Source organism: Lepisosteus oculatus, chromosome 22 (genome assembly GCF_040954835.1).
Source record: "Lepisosteus oculatus isolate fLepOcu1 chromosome 22, fLepOcu1.hap2, whole genome shotgun sequence".
Lineage (NCBI taxonomy): Eukaryota > Metazoa > Chordata > Actinopteri > Semionotiformes > Lepisosteidae > Lepisosteus > Lepisosteus oculatus.
In genome coordinates, this window is record NC_090717.1 from 8,862,514 (window position 1) to 8,886,884 (window position 24,371).

A 24,371-nucleotide genomic window follows, 5' to 3' on the forward strand; every position below is an offset into this window, starting at 1 on the left:
AACCCATAATCCAGTCTCAATGAGAGACATATACATAAATGCGTAAGTACATTTATCTTAATGCTAGGCCCTTAAATTATGTAAGAAAGACAATTTACACAACGAAGGGGATTACTTTTTATTGCGGAAGGCTACCTTTAGTGGGGCCCCTGAAGTCGCTGCTTGTTATCCAGAAGTCAGTGGGCAAAAGCACGCTTTAAAAATGTTAAAGCTGTTGAGTAATGTGGGAAGTGTAAAGGGGTTGGGGGTGATTATGTTAACACTGTTAGGAGAGAGCACTGTGAATTGAACAAATATGGGCCATTGTGTATTGATTATCTCACAGTGGTACACCATAATCTACGGATACATTTCATAGGCCAAAGGAGGGTAGATTCAGCTACAGCTGAAAGGTTTCAGGTATTTGACATTGTTAGTAAGAAAAGCTTGCAGAAACTAATACAATTTCCCAGTACTTGCTAACGTTAGCAAGTACTGGGAAATTGTATTACTTTCTACAAGATTTTCTTACACTCTTGAACAGTAGTTGCCAACTTTATGACATCCATTTCACTGTGTTTTTTTGTTCCAGGCAGCTTGTCCTGAGATTATTGACACACTGGTTAATTTAGGGTCAATTCAGTCATTAATTTAGCAGAATGTTTAACCTGCTGTCCTGTAATTGCAAGTATCAAGACTACCCACCCCAGTTTAGGAAGTAGGGCCTTATCTAATCCTTATCCTTGAGGGCCTGTAGACCTGTCTGTTCTTAACCATAACATTGTGATTGTTAGCTCTTAATTGAACTAACAAATTGCTTAATTGCTAGGGTCTGTAATCTCAGGCCTAATGGGTCAGTTTGCCACAGGTTTTGTGTTCAGTTGGGCTGCTAAGGACCTGAATCAGTCTGTTGTTGACTTAACTGGACCAGTTTAACTTCCTCCATTTCTTTAGGTGCTGGTGTTTTAAAGAGATATGGAAAAGCTGGAGACAAACAGGCCCTCCAGAACCAGGATTGGGATCCCCTGCTTCACTGGAACTTTCTTTTCCTTTTGCTTTGGTAACTCCTCTCCACAAGTGCCGCCTTCCTGGATTTCATTCTGTCTTTGATCTTTAGTGGGTAAGTAGTCAGGTCAGATGTTTTTTTTCCAGGTGTTCACTGGGTGCTAATTGAAAGTTACCCTGTAAAACGTCCAGGCCCCCCAGCAATTGAAGACTGGAGTTACCTGTCTGATGGTGGGAAAAACTTGACAGCTGCTCAGTATAAGAATATTCACCTCAGAAAAGGTAAAGGTTGAATTTGTGCACTAATTCCTTTCAACTTGGGGGTGGTTTTAAACTCTGGTCCAGTTTTAAAGTGTGCTGTTTGATTATAAGCTTAAATCAAGGTGGTTCAATCCCTGGCTAGAGATTCACTGTTTGCAGGTTTTTAAGGTCTCTGTAAAAAGCCACACCTGAAAAGATGAGTTAGTAAATTTGATTAGGTTGAAGACAATAATGATCTGATTGAGGACATTAAGAGCCAAGCTGGAACAGAAATTCACCCACTTCATCCCAAGACCACCATGATTGAAGGTAAGGAGGTTCTTAGAGGGACTTTCGCCTAAACTTTTTTTACTGTCTTATTTTGCTTAAAAACTACCCTGGGGGAAGAGACTAAATGAGGAACAATACCATGAAAACTGTAAGCCTGTCAGTATGAAATCTTCTCCCAGTGTTCTCCGGAAAACTGAGAATCCATCTTAAACCTTCGCTGAACTGTACTGTGACTCTTTGCGTCCCTACACATTCACTCTGTCCTTACCGCCCGTGCAAATTTGTTCTGATTTTCTGGTGTTCTCAACACCTAAATTTACAGTATTGCACCATAGGTGTCTAAATACCAGTGTTAAACATAATGTAAACCAGACTGGATCAGACTGCTCTGGGCCAGGGCTGCCCAACACCAGTGTGTGTTCTGGTTCTCATTGTAACTGAACTTAAGTGCTGTAAGTGAACCTTTTATTTGACTGTGAATTTTGGTTTCTGGCTCTAAGATGAGGTTGTCAAGCTTGAGTGTGAATACTATGCAGTTTAAAGAACAGTATTTTGATAGAAAAAATTAACAGTAGAAGACCTATGAGGCTGAACAGAAAACAACTCAATACAGTAAGTTCTAAGTAGGGCATTATTTACTGACCCTGGTGCTCAGTTAAATAATTAAGTGCTCAGTTGGAGCAAAAAACCGGGACAAGATATTAGTATCTGGGGGATCTGGAGTGGCAACCCCACTTTCAAACTGGTATTCCCAAACACCCTTAACCTCCTGGTTGCTTTTGTTCCAACTGAGATGTTGATTACATAAGTGATCCTTTAATTGGCTCAATAGTGGGGGCTTATTTAAAGCCTTTAACTTGTGTTTTGTAAGTAACTTATGTTAAGTAACTACAACTAATTACAACTAAGCAGTATCCATTTTAATCTAAAAAGAAACTTGAGCACAAAGCAATACTTGCAAAGTTCCTACCTGTTCAAAGTAGATCGCTAGTATTGTACTTAAAACACGATTATGGTAGCTGCAAGTCATACAGTCGACCACCAGGTGGGGCAAAAGGACCAAGGAGTATAAATGTGTCCAGGATGTGACTGCTGAATGCAATGGGATTTAAGAAAAAAAACGTTCTTAAAAGATGATAAATTAGTAATTTAGCTTAACTGTTTAACTAATGTTTTGTTCATTATAAATCTTATATAATGAATGTGTATTTAATAAATCCAGAGATAACACTGTAAAATAAGAATGGTCTGACAAATCATATGTACAGTATTCATATTATCTAGGATGAATGGTGACAAACTTATACTCTTTCATTTTCAGAAATTCAACATTTGTAGCTTTAGAAGTCTAAAATGATGTGTGGCAGAGAAAATCAAATACATCCACAAGTAGACTCAACCCTGTCATTCTGTCAATATTACACAAAATCTGCCAAACTCAATTCTTTAAGTTGCGCTGATAGTTGTGGACAGCAAATCAAGATTAATGATTGCATAAATTAAGACACAGTCATGACATATTCCTTTTAAATTTTGTGCTATATATAGTAATTCAAATATTTTCCATAAGTTTAGGATTTTACATTTTGTATTTCATTAACTTTGGCAAGTTGCATCCTTACAAAAATCATTGTGAATCATTGTGTCACATGGTGTAGAGTAAGTATCCAGCACTTCTGCAGCTGAATTCTGCAACACATTGCAAGAAATGGACAAGCTTTACTGAACATATTCATATTTACTGAACATGTCATAATTATTGTCCATTTATAACTAAAATACTTTAATTCCCATATTCTTGTCTGATGAATGATTGTGATAGTACCTCTTTCTCTTTTTGCTTTTTATTTTGGAGCATATGGCAAATATACTTTGAACTAAAACATAAGATTGTTCATTTTAAAAAGAAGTTTATATTTTAATCATCTTAGTAGCTGATCAAGTAGATGATTTTGACATGTTTTAAACATGCTTTGCAATGTGAGAAAGCTCAGTTTAATTATGTACAACATAACATCTGTCCCAGATGACAAATTTATTTTTTATTCAAATTGTGAGTGATTTATTATCTTCTAATCTAATACATGTTTTAGTTAAATTTTAATGAGCCTTTGCAATGCTCTCTGACATAGTCCACATAACTTTGGGCCATGTTACTCTTGGTACAATGCTGAATTAATCTACTGTATGTGTTCTTTCTAAAAGCTTACATAGTGGTGATAAAAGTTTTATGTGAAATTATGTAACTTTTTTGTGATGGTAGTGTACTGTACTAACATTTACTGAAATAAATGTGAACTATGACATGAACCATTAGAAATGAAACACTTATAGTACCAGGAAGGAAAATAATATAATTCAATACAAAAATGTTTGAATAGTTTAAAATGTTTCTGTCACAAAGCTTTTCAAAGAAAATCTGTGACTGTTCTAACAAGATTTACCATTGCTTCAGAGTTTTAAAAAGAACAGTCATTGTTCTTCTTTCCAAAACAATGTATGAAATTTGATATTGTATTTAAAATCTCTTATTTAGGGCAAATATTTATTATAATGTGGCTGTTTGCATGTATATCCGTCTGCAAACAATTATGCATTTTTGTGTACAATGTAGATGGTAGAATTACAGATAAAAGTACATCTTTCTTAAAGAAGGGACAGGAAAAAATCCACATTTGACTTAAAATTTTGAAATATCTTGCTGCAACCCATGGACATTTTACAGTCTTTTCATCATTCATTAAATTTGGTTTTGTGTTTTGCTCCTCTTGTGTACTTAAGCCATAGTATGTGATGTTTATCTTGGTGAGGGAGTTCCCTCCCAATTGAGAGGCTCTTTGAACTAAACTCTAGCAAATAATAATAAGTGCACTTCAGGCACCTGTATCCCTTATCTGAAGCTTCCTCTGAAGAAATGAAAGCTCCAGCCCACATGTTGTTTGATAGAAAGTTAGCTGGGAGCACTAACAGGTTTCAGCTTGCAAAAAACATTCCGCAGTTAACAAGCTTGAGTTATGTGGAGCTTTGTGCACCTCCTGTAAGATGTACAGTAGATTCCCCAATTTAAGACCTTCTATTTAAATTTTTAACGTTAAATCGGAAAACTGCCATTTTGTTGAAATTGTTCATACATAATTTTAGGTTTAGTGAAATATCTTAAACCTTTAAATGTTATGTGCACCATAGAGGATAGCGATGGTGGGAGCTGTGGTTTAGTTTCTTATTCCTCAAAGAGACAAGACAATATTGTATTCTTAGCTAGATACCAAATGTACTGTGTGCTGTTCTTTAAGGTTAACCTCCAGAGAGTTTCCTTTCATATAGGTAATTACTACACAAACTTTGCTCCAAGATGTGTTGCATCACTGGAAAAGAACTAATCATGTGTGGCTAATGTACACCTTAAAGCTCTATAGATAACTTGCCTGAGTTTCACATATGTCTGTTCTCCTACTGTGAACTGTTGGCATATTTAATGATCAGAATGCGTTTTGATTTATACAACATCAGTTGCTCCTATAAGATTACTGGAAACACACAACTAAAGCTGTATGTGAATTCTGAGTGAAGTATAGGGTTCACCCAACCACATTAGTTTTAATGTGACATTCAGAAATAAAGTGATGCAAAGACTTGGGTATTTAATTCCTATCAAACATAGCTTATTACAGCTTTATAGCATACACATGTGAAATTAATGTCTTCTTGATTTAGATTGTTGGCCAACCAGCTGATTTTACCATGTACTCCATCTGTCTGAAACCCTCACTTTGTACAAAAGCATGTTCAGAATGCACAGTAAAAGTAATATCTCATAGTTTATTTTTATTTTAGTATCTGCTAATTGTAGCCTTGATAACCTGGATGGATTTTCTACTGTGGTACATTTCAGTGTTTCAGTGGTAGCCTTCTGAACATCCTTACCGGTGTTTTGGGACATCACAAACAGAAACGTCTTATAAAATTGTAATTAGGAGAGCCAGCAAGTTTGTGAAGAGCATTCCCCCTCCTTTTTCAGGGTATTACTGCTGACTTTGATGAAAGATTAATGATTCAGATGTTGAAAGTTGTAGATTTCTTGTGTCTGGATCTACTGTATTATGAAGTCTAGATTATGAGCCACTACTTAAACACATTTTATTTGGCTTCTTTGAGGGCATTCTCAAGAAGCCATTACTGTTTTTTCATATCTGTGATCTGAGATTGATCACTGATTAGGACCAAAGGACTGCTGGGATTGGAACTCACCTTCTGTTGACTATTATAAAAAAAAATAGGTTTACCAATCTCAATGTGAGGATTGAAATACAGCAAACAAAGAACGTACAATACCAATAATTGAAGTCTTATAAAAGCAATCTCTAATTGCTATAACCAAGTGGAAGCCAACAACATTTCAAAGCATTTTAATTAACAAGATTTTGATAAATATACCAATATTCCACCCAGGTGATTAATCAAGGAGGAAATTGTGCCTGAGGCTGATGATAGAGATAGGTTATTATGTTAAGTAATATTAACATAATTTGAAGCAAAATTGTTACATGTACTGCATGCAGTTTAAGTAAACTAATTTCTGGGGTCTGACTGCAGTCTACCAGTTGCACTTAAGGACTCACCAAGAATTACAAAACTTGGCTAAGTATTCATGGATCAGTAAGTTTTCTATTACATACTTGTATAAGGTTATGGTAATGATCATTTGAACTTGAGGACTACCTTTATTGCAATAGAATTCCAGAATTTAGTTGACATTTAATTGAGAAATGGTGCAAAAATTGCTAAATTAATTTGTTGGAATGCAACAGCAGTAATAGGTAGGAACAGTTATGCGTTCATTTATGTTTTCAGAACAGTTTGATAGATTTCCTCAAAATAAAATGCTAAAACTGTGGTCTGATCTTGCAAGATTTCAGAAACTAAGCAAGGCTGAATGCGGTTGGTATTGGGAAGACAGACCTCGAAGGAAAATCAGATTGCCTCTGTAAATGGTAGCACTCTGCCATCTAGAGCCCAATTTCCAAACCAGTGCCCCAGTGTGGTGACAGTGGGATGAGCTCTGGTAGTATAAGGAATTATCAAAGTAGACATCCTTGCCTCTCTTGCAGAAAAAGCTTGGTGAGATCTGTGGATCACTCAGCTCCTAGGGGTGAATGGCCTCCTCTTGTAATTAATCATGTGTTTGTGATGCATTTGCAATATTCTATTTTGAGATTTGACAATACTCAAAGAGAAACTGCTGATCACCTCATGGAAAGGCAGCCTGATAATTTTTTGTTCCCTTGGGGCTATTAGCAACTAATGCATCTCCATTTACAGTTCTGACACATTTATGACTGAACTGTAAAATGCAGATGAACAATAAATACTCTATAGAATGTGCTAATGCAACACCTGGAGCACTGAACTCTACCCCCGTCAGCAGTGTGGTGTTATAAAGCACTTTCTCTGAATGGGTTTAGTGTTTCTATTGCATCAAAAGCTCTCTGAGTAGAAAGATGTAGAAGAATGGTCCCGGGTGTGAGCTATATTTGGAAAATATGTTGGTTTTTGGTTGCTTGTTTTTTTTTTCTTGGCTTTGTAAGGTGTTTGATCTGTGAAAGGAAACTGAATAAATGAAGGTTTAAATTAATGCAAAATTTTGGGTAAACAATCATCACTTTCAGGAATTAAATGCATCTGAACTTTTCCGATACAGTTTTGGTGGTTTAATGAGCATTAATTCAGCATTTTGAAATTTTGATGTTAAACATTTAATTGGGGCATCAAGATGTTCTCTTGTCCAAAAAACAAAGATGTTAATAGTTATGCTACTCAGGTCAGAACAAAAACTTGAAGACACTAGGGACTGAGTTTAAGCCTCTGGCATAGATGGAAACTAAGTCAGAAGCATCTAAGTCATGGAAATAATTCTGCCAAGTTAGGTTGTGGCTCTTGAACTTGGGCAAATGGAAAAAACATCTCGATGAGTTGTTGGATCGTTAATCCTGTAACAATCAATAGGTAAAGATGAATCCATCTCCCCCTTTTCTCTTTTTTTTATACTTTTCTCCCATTCTTACCAGATTTGTTTTATATGAATTTTGCTTCATGCTTTAATAGATTTAGGGTTGGATAGGACATAGATTACAATTTTTGACTGGGTTTTGTGATCCCTGGAGAGAGACTTTGGTAAATTGATTCCTACTTTTTTCAAGATGAATTATCTTGCATGCTTTGTTCAGGGCAGGTTACTGCTAGTTGCACCTATTGTTCCATTGGCTGTAAACTCAATGGTGTACTGAAATTCATCATTACAGTTATAATAAAATAACATGCTTCATATATATTTTTTTAAAAGATTGTAATTTCTCGAGTTCAGTTAAACGCCAAGAGAAAGCACAGTAGCCCTTTTATTAATGATTCATTAAAACATAAATAAGGGGATTATTTCTTTCTTTTGTATGAATTTGGGCTGAGTCCAATTGGTTTTCATCTTCAGAAAGATGCCTATCAGCTGAGTCTGGATCGTAATTAAAGTAATTATTACAAGCATCTGTCCCTCTTATGTCTCTGTGTGAAGCTGCTTCAAAAGACACTTTTTAACAGAGATTTTCAACGCTGTACACAGTTCTGTTTTGATCAGAGCTCTCTTCAAATCCTTTCAGGGTTTACTGTACATGTCCTCTGCTATTTCATGCCCTCATCTATCTGCTTCTCTTTGTCCTCCTCCTGCCACACCCATGTATTTCGGGTATATTTAGTTTAAAATAATTTTGGGGCTTCTAAGGAGTATTTCTACCGTTGCGGAATCAAGCTTTGTCAGTGATCAGTGCTTTGAACATTTCAGTATTTGAAAACTGCTTGAATATAAATCATTTGAATCATTGGAAGAAGGGCTTAAATCTAATTGTTGTGCTAATTTTATTATTGGTAACTTATAGCTGTTACACCGTTTTAACGTTCAGTTTTATTCATTATCAAATGAATTTTTCATTGACGTCCCCCCCCCCACAAGATTTTCCACAATGGGGAAAAAAAAGTAAGATATTCGCAGGAGAAGAATACGAGAGAAGCCTCTTCCTAACTACTTTGTTAAAGTGTCATCGTAGAATCTCTGAAGTTCAAATAGATGAATGTCTTCCATGTAAGAGCACCATCGAGATCTTTATAAAAGGGTAATGGCAATTTACAGGTCACTATATTCTTGAGCATGTGATTTTGAAAAAGATACCATAGTCGGTTTCCTTTTTTAAATGGTTTAATGGAAGACGTTTTGCTATGATTTTTTTCTGGCACTTCTGAAATTCAAGCAGTGTGCATTCATATCGGTTGAGATCTTGTAGACCCCCGGCTACATGTTGTGTGTGTCATCCTGGAACGGCTTGAATTGCAGTTTTGAAATTCAGGCAATATTTTTGTTTTTGGGGAGGGGTGAACCTTCATTCCTGTACTTATTAACGAAATTCAGAGGTGAAAACCTTTTTTTTTTTTATTATTATTTGCTTTCATAACACCATAAGCCTTTGGACACTTGAGCAACCTTTTGGTGGGGGGGAGGAAACCCAGCTCCTTCCAACTGCAAAAACAAAGAGACCCAAAAAGAAAAGGAAAAATAAAAGAAAGGGAAAGAAGAAAAGAGCGGTAGAGCGAGCAGCCAGCTGAGCAGTACGAGGGAGAGAAAGGTGCCCCCCTGCCAGGGAAGTTGATGAATAATCGTCAGGGCTCAAGCTGGGCCTTCAGCTCGAAGCAGCTTGTATCCCACACTAACACTAATCAACTACTGTGAAACATCCATTTTAAACACAAATGAGAGGGGCTTTTTTCTTAGAGAAGCAGGGGGAAGAAATTCAAAGAAAAACCAAGCTGGTTGTGTGTCCTTTTTTTTTTTAAGAAATGAAAAGAATATTGCTGGTTATTGTTGCGTTTTATTATCTCTGTTGACAAGCTGGAACAACTCCACAGAGATTCAAAAACCAAGCGAGATTCGAACAAGTAAATAAATATAAGTGCAACGTGAAAGCAGTGAGCTACATTATTTATTTCCCTCAAAGAGAAACATAAAACAAATAGATAAACCTCTGTAGTTTCACACAGATCCAGTACAAAATGTAATTATTCAGCCTCCTAGATTTTTTGCACACCAGTGTATATTTAGGGATTGTATACATTATGTACATTATGTATCTTTTAAAGGTTTTCCATTTTGTCGAAGTACATGTATGTCTTCAGGTAGTAAAGACAGGGAAAGCTGAAAGAGAGAGCACGATCAACAATTTCTTGAAGCAAAGATTAGCAATGATGTAAAGAATATCTCTCTCATGTGAGCTTTTTAGGCTGACTTGTAAGATTTCTTACAGTACTGTATGCTTCCTAACAATATTGTTCGATTTTGAAAACTTGAATTTATTTTCAAAACGGTCGGGCATTTCTTATGAGTCATATTACAAGAGTAAGATTTTGCAATTGTTAAACCAAGTGAACTAACTCAGTTTTCTATTGATTTTGTACAGATGGCAGACAAAGGATAGAATCAGTTTTTATATATCCTGTATATTTGTAAAATGTATATGCACTTGTGTATAAAGCAATAATTCAAAATTCACAAGCTTTATTATTTTAAAGGAGAAACGGAAAACAAATTTGGGAAATTATGCTATGGTGTAAGTAAGCGGGTTATGAAAATTAGATTACTTTATTGCCTGCTGTGAAGCTTAATCTTCTAAGTATCAGCTATATCCCTCACATCATGGCATGGTGTCTGTGCCATGTGACTGCATGTGCCACTTTTTCTGTGATATTAGGGATATTGTTTTGCAGATGGCTTGAAATCAAAAAAGAAAGTTGGCACCTGTTTAGGAAGAAATTATGGTTTCCGCATCTGCCTTCTTGAGTCTTTTATCATAGATTTGAGTTGTTGTCTATGAAGAACGTGCTTTTTGAAAAGCCACATCATTATGCCAGATAAAATTGCAGCAATGGGTTGAACAATTTTCTTTTTTGTTACCATAATGGAATTAAAATTCCATTATGATAAGAAACCGTAATACTTGAATGCTGTCTCTATAGGGGATACTAAGTGGAAATCCTTTATAACGGCAGCCTGCACCCCTGAGCTGGAGAGTCCCAAACCAGTCAATCTTATAAATCTGTTTTTTAAATAATAATAATTCCTTAGACTTATAAAGTGCATTTCTGGGCATTCCACTCAAAGTGCTTTACAGGCAATGGGCACTCCACCACCAATGTGCAGCATCCACCTGGATGATGTGATGACAGCCAGAGTGCACCACACACCAGTTATCAAGGGGGCGAACAGAGTGATGAAGTGATTCATAGACGGGGATTATTCGGAGGCCATGATTGATAAACGGCAATGAGAAATGTGGCCAGCAAGCTGAGGTAACACCCCTACTCTTTTCAAGAAATGCCCTAGAATTTTTAATGACCACAGAGAGTCAGGACCTCAGTTTTGTCTCCTCCGAAGGACGGCACCTTTTTACAGTATAGTGTCCCTGTCACCATACTGTACTTGGGCATTAGGACCCACACAGAGTGCAGAGTGAGTGCTCCGCAATACCTCTTCCAGAAGCAACCTTAGTTTTTCCCAGGAGGTCTCCCATTCTGGTACTGGCCAGGTTCAATCCTGCTGAGCTTTAGTGGGTTGTCAATTGTAACTTTATTGGACTCTATTAATCAATTAAGCAAGTGATTGTTTTGGAATAAGCAAGCTCCAGTCCTTGAGAGCTACAAGGTATATTTGATTTTTGTTTAAAATGATCTCTTAATTACTAAATTTAGCAAACCAACTGATTTATAGATCAGTTAAATTGTTCCAGGCTGTTAGAATGTGATATTTTACTTCAGTAGTTTTAGGTAAAACCTGATAAACAGGTGCAGTCCAGGATCAGGAATGGAAACCTCCCTTTTTTAAAGTTGTTGGAGGGTAATTTCTTGACATGGCAGTCAAAAAGTTTCATGGGGCAGCTTTCAGTACTTGAACTTTGTAAATGTTTCTCTTTCTACATATCCAAATAAGGTTCAACTAACCTTCTAGAAGTCTGTTTAATAATAAAATTTGTTAAACCTTTGTTGTTTGGATGTCATTGCTGTTTCATAGAGAAAATGAGATGGTATACCTGAGCTTAATTTTCAGCTCATTTACAGTAGTGGAAAAATTGTTGATGATTGCAGAGCTCTAGATAAGCACAGTATCCTTAATAACAAACTTTTGAATTTTAATGTGCAGTATGGTTCAGGATGAAGTGCTTTGGCACAAATCTCAGCCAGCATTTTTAAAATTAAGTCTTTGCAGGAAAATGTGGCAAGAAGAACCTTACTTATTAATATCAAGATGTGTGCATTAGCTAAAGCAGTTTCAACTTGTTTTCCCTAGCCTCTTCTGGTTTTATTGAGGAGTAGAGATTAAAATGTGCAACATAGGACAATGTCCTTTCCAAATATCCTCAAGCTTGACGAAAGCTCGTGATTGTTCAGTATCCATTTACAAAGACTTTTTTACTCTGCAAAATCCCACTTCAAGTACAATCAAATATAATCAATTCAGAATTACTTTAAAACTGCTGCTTCCTAAAGGGAAAAAAGCCATGGAAACTGATCTTTCTTTAGCCTGATAAACTGAAGGGGTTTTCCTTTAATCTTTAAAACCCCTAAATAGCACCATTATCTCCATTTAATGCAGCATTGACCAAAATTAAGAAGTTCTTTGAACAAATAAGTGGAAACAAATGAGCTTTAAGATTATGATCCAGCGTTTTTCATGATTACTGATGAATAAAGGAATGTTTCATACATTTATTTTTATTTTTGCCATGTAAGAAAATGGTATGAGTGATTCATTGTTTCAAGTTACTGATGACACCTTAGTTAATATTAAGGCAATGCAGGGGACAAATTAATATGATTTTGATATTTATCAAATTAGTTTTAACTTGGGGGCATATCTTAAATATAACTGGAAACATTGAATAATTAAGAAGATTGTGTTCTATTTTTTCCATCTTTTAACTTTGTTAGCTTAAATGGCTCATCATATTGCCCTCCATAACAGCAAAATCAAGAATTCATTTTCTGACACCAAAAAATAAAAATATAGAACAGACATTTAAAAAATGCTTCCTTTGCCAAAGCAAATGCATCAATTGCCTAAGAACACGGTGATTTATTTTTTACGCTAATGCTAGCATTAAAAGGTGTGTGATTATTACGTACAACTGAAAACCATGGCAATGTACTTTGACAACATACTCTGAAGTGGAGATTATAAAGCCATTTTTATATATGATGTGCTTACTAAGAGTCCATTTCAATTAACTTTTTAGATGAAGGGAAGCTTTGAAGTTCATGCAATTAATTGAGCAAATGGAGAGCATTCCTTTTTGCCTCAATTAATGTATTGGAAAATCAGGGAAAGAGAAGAGTTTAGGCATAACTGCAAAATGCAAAGGCAACTTCTTTTATTCACTATTCTGAAGTAGTTTGCACCTGGAAGCAACAGCTCAATAAATGTCAAGTGTTTTAGCCTGAACTGACAAATACAGTGCCAGCCCCCTGAAAGAGCCTGCAGCTATTACAATGTAATGGCAGACCTAAGTAAAGCTGAGCAATGATGTCAGAATTCAGCTATTATTGTGCATTCATTTTCTGTGTCTTCTTATTGTTCTGATTAACAAAGAAATAAAGAAAAATATTGTAATTCACTAGTTGAGGGTTGATTATCAAAATCCTTTAATGAAAAGCAGGCAATAAAATGGAAGAGGGGGGAAATGTTTGAAGACTTGAAAGGTGAAGAACAAAATTTGCATAACCCAAGGCTTGAATTTCAACTGCAGCTACAGTAGACGCCCTCGGCATTTCATCGTTTGAAGAGCGTTTCTGTACTTGCCTTGTTTTTGGCACTATTATCGAGGCAGCACTTGCTGATTCTGCCTTTTAAAGCTTTCACATTTTAACGTTTTAAGTAGCGTTTTAAGATCAGCTTGATTTTTTTTTTTTCATTTTTATTTTGCAGACCATTTTGTAATTGAGACCTTCTGGTCAGTCGTTGCATATAATCACAATTACAATACTGGCATTTGAGATATCCTATTATATTAATGTTCATAATGATGGCCCTTGAAAGTATTCTCTTTTGGTTCAGCTAATAATGTTTTTAAAAAGGCGTTCGGGAGGAGGTCAGACTTTAAATTCGCCCACCTGAGCTCTCCTACCCATAAATATCTGCTCTTCAGAGCACCCCATCTTTCTCACTCCCTGAAAAGTGGCTGAGGGGGTTCCTGTCTAGGCTGGTATTTCCTCAGACAGGCAGATTACACCAAATCAACTTTAAATATGCTGTTCCTTAAACGTCATCTCCCATCTCCATCTCTGCATTATTTACAGTTAGACTGCACCACTGATAGAAGAATCAGGCTTGTGGCACACGTGATATAGAAGGTAGCTCTTGAATACGCCTTCAGTGAAAATGATCATACTATAAGGTTTTTATGCAGAATGAACACAGTGTAAGGCAGAAAATGAACACCTTTTTGGGGAAAAAAATCAGCCTATTTAAATTGTTCTATTACTTTTATGTTGAGAATGAGCCCAAAACAAACACACCTGCATGTGAGCAGTTAATTGAAGAATAGCAGACTTTCTTCTTAAATATTTGAACTGTTTTAAGTGGGAGAGGCATACTTATTCATTATAAGGCTTTACATTCCCTACATTTTTACACTATTAATATACATTTAGGAACTCTGGGCAGGCAGTTACAGAAGAGTTTGCTTTATCCTTTGTCTTTGCATAATATTTAATGGAAATATGGAAAAAAAATAGGAATATGCTGCAAACATGTCTGGTAATATCCATCCTGTTTCTTGAGCCTTAATATTGTGTGAAAACGCAGATGGAATTTGCAAACCTTCATCTGCAATCACATTTTTATTGCATTATTACCATTGTGTGTATGTTGTTTGCAAATGTAAAACAGATTATGTAACTTGGTACAGGGGTGCATACAAAGCTCTAGCACCTCAAAAGATCCAATTCTTTCATAATTTACGAAGTCAGCCAATAGTCAATGAAAGCAGCCTGTTAGCCCATCATCTGAGTTGTGAGTGTTTTTTTTTTTTTATTCACATTGTAAAGCTTCTGAGCTAAATAGTGTGAAGAGCTGTAGATTCTGACTAGGCATCCGTGACTACAGAGCTATTCCTGTCACTAATTCTTCATTTCTGGGGACTTGCACATTTGCTTTTAGGGAATTGTGCATTTTTCATTTTCTGGGTTTGTGGGGGGGGTTGAAGGGTGTAGTGATCCAAGGCTGGGCTACCAAGGAGGGGAAGTTTGATGCTATGCACCCTCTGGCGCCCCCCATTGGAAGTGCGTCTATATGGTTTGAGATCTAGCTGCTTTTTGTTGGAGCCCGAGAGAACAAAATCTCCACGAGTGCAGGAATTTCACTTGACTAAAATTCTGCCCTGCGGAGGAACAGCATCCTGTGCTGTTTGCTGAAAGGGGGCTGTGTGATCTTTTAAGTCAACAGACAAGACCTTCATTATGGAGAAACTCCAGATGATTGCATAGGACTGTTCAGATGGAGAATGAAAGCTGGAGAATAATTGTTCTAGTTTCAGTCCTGCTATTCTTCAGATTTCCAAATCATGTGGTTGCTGCTAAATGAATATAATTTCTATTGGCTATTGATATAACAAGGAAACCGCAAATCTGAGGAAACATGCTTTTTTCTGTACTATTCCTCAATAAAGTATAATATGTTGTAATATTTTAGGGGAGTGAAAGCGAGATTTACATATTTACTTCTTTATTACACTCTGTGCCTTTTTAATGCTCAGCGCTGTGTGACAGCTGCTTTTGACTTTATACGGCAATCACATTTTTGTACAGCACACCAAATGCTGTGTGTGTGTGTGTCTTTCCAGTTCCTCATTTTCGTCAAAGCTTCAGTACAAAAGCATTGCTGATTTCATTTCCACAAAAGCAAAAGTTTCTATTCAGAACGCCAAAACTGTCTTGGGTTTAAGTTGAGATTTCACTCTTTGTTTCTCCACAGCTTGGGCTTGAACAAAGGTGCACTGAAGCATTTTCTTGAAGCAAGAATCTAATAAGCAGGAGGGGGAAAAGCGAAAGAAGTGAGCATCAAAGGGAGAGAAGCTCAGCGTGACTGGCATCAGTCTGAACTTACAACCTAAGACACACAGCATGCACTTCAGCGATACCTCTTTAGAAAAGTCCTCGCCAGTAATTAAAACCATAATTCCCACTGGTTCAGCATCTCATTAGCAACAGGACATTCTCCTTTTATCCCTGTTTGTCCGAAAACATCACAACTTGAGATTAACAAAGGGGAGTGATATGAAAACATACTTTTGTAACATCTCTACGCCAATTAAAATATTTAGTGTTTTGCCAGGGTGTACACAGGCTGCTGCTTTGTTTTTAACCTCCACTCGTGGAAAAAAGGAAGCTTCATGGTCAGTATTTCTGTGGTGCCTTGAAAATCTGACCTTTTCTTTAGCCCCCTACTCAGACTGCTTACATCTTGAAGGCTCAAAAAATATCTCAATCACTGTGGAATCTTCTAAAGTTCGTCAAGCCCAGCTACTCTGGATGTGGCATTGGTTTTGATGGAGAAAAAAAAAACAAAATTAAGCAAGTCCGAGTAATTACAATCCCCCTGTGCTTGCTCAAGCTCTCAAAGAGACCCGTCGCTTTTAATTTAAAGTGTTTCCAAAACTTCATAAACTTCCCTATTATATGGCATTTAAAATAACCTGCTGTGGCCTGCACTTAAAAAAGGCAAACTGAAGATGTACTGATGTTTGGAGATCAAACTGAATTTTCAAGAAATGCAAATTCCTGTTAAAGTGCTTGTGATTGTAATGTCAGGGTTTAAGTTCAAGCCTAACTTTCACTTTAACATTGAAAATCACAGTACGAGCACATTGTTTTAAAGTTTTTTTTTATCCACATTTTAAGCAGTTTATGCTACTAAAAAAACCTCCGTGACGGCTGTACTGTCAATAACAACATGGAAAATGTTATTAAAGTCAACGGTTGTAAAAACCTATTGGAAATATTCATTTAAAACATTTACTATTTCCATCTTGTAGAATTTACATTTTGCTACACTGTGTCACCCCCGGTTTTTAAAAAGTTTTAGGTTGACAATTGAAACAGAAATGAGATTCTGTGAATTATTACTGTGGCAATCGGACACCCGTGTACAAAACTGTGCATAGCCTTCTGTATACCTAAATATAATGTCAGAATGAAGTAGGGCATTTTTATAACTTTAGTATAACAGTATTTCAGTAGATCATTTAGATAGAGGGTTGAAATTTGGATTTGGCACGACTCGCCTACCTGAGGGAATGGCAGCTTAGTCATGTGGTTAGACTGCCCCCACCCCCCTCACTAGTGAGCAGTGAGCTGGCAAACTCCCCCAGGTTGTAAATGGGGTGGGGGGTGCGAGACTTTATATATACTGTACAATATGTAGGCAAGCAGAAGCATGCAAGATTAGAATCTAACCTTCCTCTTGGAGGTTAATATATCCCTCCTGATGTAATATATCCACCTATATTCTGATATAAACTCTGATAATCCTGATGAACACTTGTTGTTTTCAGTTATTCTAATAGCTATTCTGTTAACACTTTTTAAGCCAGAGCAATAACTATTACAAAAGCATTGCAAATGCTGATTTAAATCATGCATTTAAATTTACATTCAAGTGTTTAAGATCATTGCAGAGTCTCTGTGATGTGACTGAGAGCTTGAGCCTTCGTGAGCTGTTATTTAATAATGATCTAAACCACCTTCTGTCCTGATGATTCAATTTGCGTAAAGGACAAAAACTTTGTCATTTCTGTTTAACGCATGTTGAATATCACATCTATTCAACTAATGAGCAATCAATCAACTAAAGGTGGATCTGTAATCGAGCAAGTGCATGGCAATCAGAAGTTAAAAAATCTGGAATGTGTTCCTTTCCTTATCTTCTATCTCCTTTCCCTCCATCTGTGCCCTGATTCTGCTTTGCCAGCCTGAAGGTCTCCCACATTTTCCCTACCTGTGTCTTAGCTGGCTCTGCAACAAAGAGAGTACTTAATGGGAGGGGGTTATATCTGTTCTACACAGGTATGATGTGATTAAGCACTCCCCTATTGCTTCTATCAGTTAAGACTAAGGCTGGCATTTCAAAATTCTGGCATTAATGATTGTGGCATTTGCCTACCAGTACCGTAGCATATTTGATTTACATTTTTAATGATCCATCATGGCAGGGGTTCAAAGGCAGAACAGCTAAAATCCTTGAGCTTCTAGAAGCCACTCGTAGGAGCCGCCTGTCAGAAGGTGCCTATAATAAGCTCAGGCTTTTTGAAACAGTAGCTTCCTATGATAATACCAGATCTGCACATGAATGTATGCAGTATAAACATGAATATACATAATAGATACGTAGTCCAAGTAGGTAGCTGTGTCAGTATGTGTAAAAGAAACACAATGTTTCGGCTGTGGAGCCTTCTTCAGGTGGGATATATCTAGTATATACATACTGTATATACAGTACATGTATATGACAGCTGAAGAAGGCTCCCCAGCTATTTTTTTTAAAGATTTCATTGGGGATTTACCCCCTACCTTTTATTACACATACATAATGTTGCAATGCCTGATCAGGAATGAGCATTCAGGAAAACTTAGCATTCAGGTTAAGAAAAGCTCTAGTGCCCACGTTTTCAGATCCATGCCTGTATGATCAATCAAGTCAGTACATTATCTTTGTTAGTTTCTTTGTCAGTTATTCTCACTGTTGAACAGTAACAGGCCCTTAAATGTGTATCACTTTCAGGGCCTTGTGTTAATGCTAGCAAAAATGGAATGTATTTGTCAACCAGACAACTAGATGAAAGAGAAAACTGTGCCCTACAAACACTTGCTTGCTGATCTGTAGCGGTGGAATTTGACAAAGTATAGTGGTGTTGCCCTCTGGTGAGTTTGATCAACAAGTGAGCAGTCCACTAGCAAAATGAAATGACCGACATGGAATAATAAGAGCAAAGAATTCTCGCCATCGCACCCAAGACTGCCCGAATCTACCTGAACAGCATGAAAAGATCACAAGGCTGTCAATGGATTCACTGCGGCACCCACATCACTTTGCATTCTTTTTAAAATATTCTTGCTTTTTAGCTTCCGTAGTCCTGTTCTCATATTTCCTTGCCCTCGTATGAGTCAGAGAAAGTTAAAACTAAACCACAAGCTGGTTCCCAGCCAAACGGCGCTAACTGACTTTTTTTCTTTCTTTTTTTTTCAAGCCCTTTGATGTTAGCAGGGGGGCTTGTGCACTCACAGTGATGGTAACGAATGATACTTTAAGCGATTCTTTTTTATCCAGCTAGCTTAATGAAAGATTAATGGGCTTGATATTTTTCCTTGTTTATGTTTTATTTAAAAAGTAAGCCATGGTCCTTGGAACCTGTTTAAAGCTCTCCGGCAGCCTCTCTAATGATTTTATGGATCACTGAAGCCAGAAGCATGCTACACTGAAGTCCTATCTTCTCCGCTGCATGTATGCATACAAATATTTGTGCTGATTGTTTCATTTACATCCGCACTCTTTTTGGAAGATGTTATCCAGGTCCAAAAAATATGCAGGCTTAAAAGTGCAAACATCTGGGCCTCTCATATATGGTCGAGATTTTTATTTGAAAGACTGACTTGATCAATAGTTTCATTCTGAAGCTAGACAGTTGTGCTCATCGGCTCATGCTCTGACAATTTCATGTTTTTATCCCAGTAAATCATTCTCCGTTCAAAGCAAAGTTGTGTACGGAGGGCTGTTGCAACACCTGCAGAGCACCTGTGTTTATACAGCACAGTGTTCTACACCGAGTCGGAGTGAAGCACCTTGCTCAAGGGTGCAAAACCAGTAGCCCACCTGGGAGTGTAACCCACAACCTTCCAGTTATCCATCATGCTGCTGCGTGCATGGAGGTGTGGTTTTTTGTTAAAGAGAATGAAGGCATGTCCTCACAACATAAATGCCATTTGATTTATAATAAAATGCTTTCTTCTGCAAGGTTGGGCTTAGTAAACAAACGATCAGGTATTGAGTGAGAGAGACCTTGAAAGAAAATCAGGTTGTTGCTCTAAATGGTGTTGGTGGACCAGTAGGTGGCATTAAAACCAGGCTGTTGCTCTTCTCTCCCAACCAGAATTTCCACTGCAGTGCTTCAGACACTAGACAGTGTGGTCACTGCTGTACTGTATGTGCTGTACCAAGGTGGGTGATGCATTTCAAGGTGTTTTTTAAATATATTTGAATAATTGCAAAATTTTTTTCATCCTCCAAGACCTACAAGTTGGAGTAAAATCTGTACGTTGGACATTCTTTTATCACAGGTTTATGTGCTCCTAATTTAGCCCCTTTTTCTTTTCTTAAAATCTTGCGCTATGAAAATGTTTTTGTGGGGATTTCAATCTTTCTTAACATAGTGCATGTATGAGAGATATGATGCAGTATCTTCTCAAAAGAGCATTTTCCTATCTTGAACTCCTAAAATATAGCAATACTCTATAACAGTTTTAAATATGTATTAAAGTCCACTTCTCATCAGACAAGATTGTGTTGTCTAAAACTTACAGTTTTATGTAAAAGCATAAGGAAATTGGAGCAGAGTGTTTTTTATAGTTTTTGTCTCCCCAGAAGGAGTCTATCTTTTAAAAACTCCATAAAATAAGGCTGTACAACCATTCACAGCCTCACATATTGCTGTATTAACTTCCTAGAGTCTTTATGAGAAAGCCTGTTTATATAATTAACTACAGCCAAGAAGGTATGCTTTTCTTTGTCCTCGTACTCTACATGATGCAAGCCTGTGGGTATGATTTGTAAACTGGTAGTAGAGTAAGGGTTGGGGAAGAACCAGATTCCTAGAATAGACAGTTTTGCAACATTCCAGCTCAGGTTTAGAGTTCCCACTAAGCTGTGATGCATTCCAATATATTAGCTTAATAGACACTGCTTTTTGCATCACTCTTACCCCCATTTCAGCCCATTTCTGTGTTACAAACTTGGTGGGTAATAAACTAATTGCTATTCTGTTGTTAAAACAATGTTGCTACAAAAAAGTGTGGTTTTGATCAGCCTCTACTGAGTTAGACTAGGTTTCTGCTGGATTTTATAGATGTAATAGGGGAACAAATGCCAATAGGAATATGTCTATATTGCATCAAGCACCTACAAGTGGCTACATGTATTGACATGTACTGTATTGCTGTTTAAGCCAGCACAGAAATGGGCAACCATAACACTTGATGTCTCTTTAGTCATGGGACTTGTGTAACCTCTGCTGTATTTTCTTAAATCTTGATTACCTAACCCAGCTGCGGCAAATTATCTGATTTAGTTTAAAATGAATGTAACATACTTGTAATGGAAAGGAATGGGAGAGCAAATGATGTCCAATCCTGGGCTACTCAGCCCAGATATTGAAATCCTTTTTGAGTTTTGTCTGGGAAAATATAACTTGACATATTACTCATAGAGCAATGTGGAGCCAAAGCTGTATTTCCATTTTCAAATTAATTTTAATGGCTCTCAGTTTTGCAGCACTGTATCTTCGTGATTTTTTTCTGCCCCACTTTGAATTTTATGAAGTAGTGCAAGTGCCTTCATTTCTGCCAGGGAGGCAAGAAAATTGCCCCAAATTCCCACATTTGGGTGTGATGGAAAATGAGCTTTGATTTTTTAGAAGCAAGTTTCCCAAAAGTTACTATGTGTTCAACTTTTAGAGCCAAAATTGTTCTGTGGGCTGAGTGAAGAAGGGAGGAAAAGAGGAATTCATTCCAGCGTGGGAGGAGAGTCCTGCATTTAGCAAAGGTAAACTGTAATGTAGACTGTGCTGCTTATGATCTAAAACTACAGGAAAAGCATAATATGAGATGTTTATAATTTCACATAACTTTACAAAAGAACAAAAAAGAAAGAAACTTAAAAAGAAAAGTCCTTTAGACCTTTACTAGAACTTGTCAATGTGTTTACCATATACAGTACAGAGGGGTTAAAGACATTTATGCACTGTCTCAGATGAACCACAGCCTATACTAGTTTCTGTAGCATTGAGCAATGTGAGAGTTCAGGAATTCCCCTCAGATGGTATGGCAATCCATTGCTTATTAGCCCCCCATTTGTACAGCTGGGTGGGCTGGAATGTTTGTAAAAATGTACCTTGCTCAAAGGCACAGCAGCTGCAAATTTACAGGATGCTTGAACCCACAATTCTTGCTAATGAGTCCAAGAGTCCTCACCTATTATACCATGCTGTCTGTGACCTCCATATTGAATGGATGCAATATGCATAATATAAAAATATATATTTTTTTTAGATGTGTGAATCTTCCAATGACCACCCTCCAGGGTTTATGGTGGCTTTTTAAGAGGATGTAGTTCCTATGCGTTATGGGTGCGAAATAAATATTATTTATTTCTTGCTAAATCGCACCACTTGGGAGAGCCATCTAAACGCATTCAATTCCTTCACATATATTTATACGTACATACATACTCAAGAGTTGTAAGATGGCTCTGTCTCGAAAAGCATTGTTATATGGTAAGAGCTTATAATGTTTGTGCCCATATTATATACATTGAAAAATATTTAAAAAGAAACAAATGCCATTGGTTCCAAACTCATTTTCTTTTCTCATTTTAATCCCTCCCTGTATGTAACCATTTGGCATTTCTTTTTTAATTTTTCATTTGTGCATCTGAAAATGTCCTTGTTTCTGAAATCTGACTGCATATCATTTCAGTGAAGTTTTAAAGTGTTTTCAAAAGTATAAGGCAGTTAAATAATTTACTGCACGAGAACCCATGACATGGAATGATCAGAAAGTACAGTTTCAAAGGACTGCTTATTAAGCAAAACTTCTCCGTGTGCTTGAGTCTTTCCTGAAAAAAGAATCTGCACTGCCTATCAAGTTAGAAATAGAGACTTTTATAATTAAGAGATGCATCCAAATGGCTTCAAACTGTTTCATTTTGACAGGATTGTATCTAGAGTTAATAGAGTCAATGGATGTGTGCGTGTTTGGGTGGGAGGGGACTGATGAAAAGTATGGAACATACTTTTTTGCTTTAAGTTATTTTTGTAATTATTTTGTGTGTGGTCAAAATGCATACTGTAGCATGTGAACAGATGCTCATTTGGAAGAATGTACGCAGTGACTAAATAAAAAAGCTTTTATTTGATTAACGTTCAGGTACATTCATCTTATTTTTAAGGAGTTATAAATCTGAGATCCTTCTTCGGCTCTGGTACATGTGGTCTGGCACACAATTTTTAGATCTGAATTCCAAAGTTTCGTGTTGAGTAGGATGCTCAAATATGGGGACACTAATAGGTTGCTAGATCTTGATTGCACAAAGGGAGAAAATCAGTTTCCTTACTTATCTGGTGCATTGCAGCCTGCAGAAGGGATAAAAGACACTGTTGGAGGATGAGGTCCTTGGCTTATTTTAATACCAAGAAAGGACTTGGCAAGAAAAGGCAAAGAACAAGCCTGTATCTCTCTCCACCTACCTCTCCCTACATGAGGTGATGTAGACACTGAATTATCTGTAGCAAATGGAATTGGGATTCTAAATGGGAAATGCCTGAAAAAAAGAACAAAGAATGCGTTATTGAAAAGATTAGACAGTCAACTATGGGCATGTTAGAAACAGATAGTTCTTTCTTGTCTAAATGATGTTGTGCAACAGAGCTGAGTAACTGGCGTTTCCTTTGAAATGGAAAAGATCATACAACTTATGATGAGAATCACAGTGAGCCTGTGCCATCCTTTATCAAAACAGGAATACGAAATGCAGCTGATTGTGCTGGAATTTGAGAAAATACCAGTTTGGGAGAGTGAGAGAAGAAGGCGGTGCTGCATTTAAAAAAAATTGTGCCCTTCACAGGCTAAACTGGAAAGCTGTTACTTTTTTCCCATTAATGCCATGTCTCTATTCAAAGTGCACTCTTATATGTTGGAACAAATTACGTAGGATCTTGCGAAAATGTGTGATGCCATCTTTGCCCGTTCTTTGTCGGTGTATGTTGCTCTCAAAATGCTGTTAAGTACATTAACCATAAATAAAATTGGAGCCAGAGCTGACGCTTTTGAGCACCTTCCTAAGAGTCAAGATCTAGGCAATGGCTCAGGGGGCTCACGCAGGCTGAAGGGTCATTCAGTTCTATATACTGTAAATGAACAGATTTGCCTGTCACTGTTTAAGAAGACAAATTCTATACAGCTCATTCTTTCATATGAAGCATTTTTTGTTTTTTTTTGGCTGATGGGTGGAATAATCTTGGATTAGAGTGTTGCCTTGCCTGATGTATCCATTCCTGCAGCTGTCATGTGCCAGGTTATTCTTATCACCCAAGATTACTCTTAAGCTTCGGCCTTAATATTTTGACCTTGAGTTTTCCCTGTGAAATAACTGCCAGAACGCGTCCTTCTGTTGTATCACGACGCTGGCATTTTTTCTGTCCTCTGTAACGATGCCTTAATAGGAGTCTTTTTTTCTCTTTCCCTTCTTTAATTTCCCAGTCAGTCTCTTTCTTGTTTGTTTTTCGTTGATGTTCTAATTAATATTTAGCAGTGAAAATTAATGGATTTCAGCCCTGCTACTTCTGAATACAGTGTGCTTATTTATTCAGTACAAAATTCTGTAGTCGGGTACAAGCGAACATCCATATGTTATTTTTGCTGGAGTGGGTATGAACAGTCCTTTAGTTTAAATCGTCTCCCTCTGACTGCAGCACCAAGCAACTAACCAGCTTCCAGTTTTTTTTTAA

General features: G+C 37.0%; 1 long non-coding RNA gene across 2 annotated transcripts in view; it reads left to right on the forward strand.

Annotated features, from left to right (window-relative positions):
• Positions 1–1,141: 1,141 nt before the first annotated feature.
• Positions 1,142–24,371, forward strand: part of LOC138224497 (uncharacterized) — a 35,163-nt gene continuing 11,933 nt past the window's right edge. For both annotated transcript variants that reach the window (XR_011182996.1, XR_011182995.1), the window contains exons 1-3: positions 1,142–1,266; positions 19,743–19,810; positions 21,322–21,409. This is a non-coding gene — a long non-coding RNA (uncharacterized lncRNA). The remainder of the gene's footprint in view (positions 1,267–19,742; positions 19,811–21,321; positions 21,410–24,371) is intronic.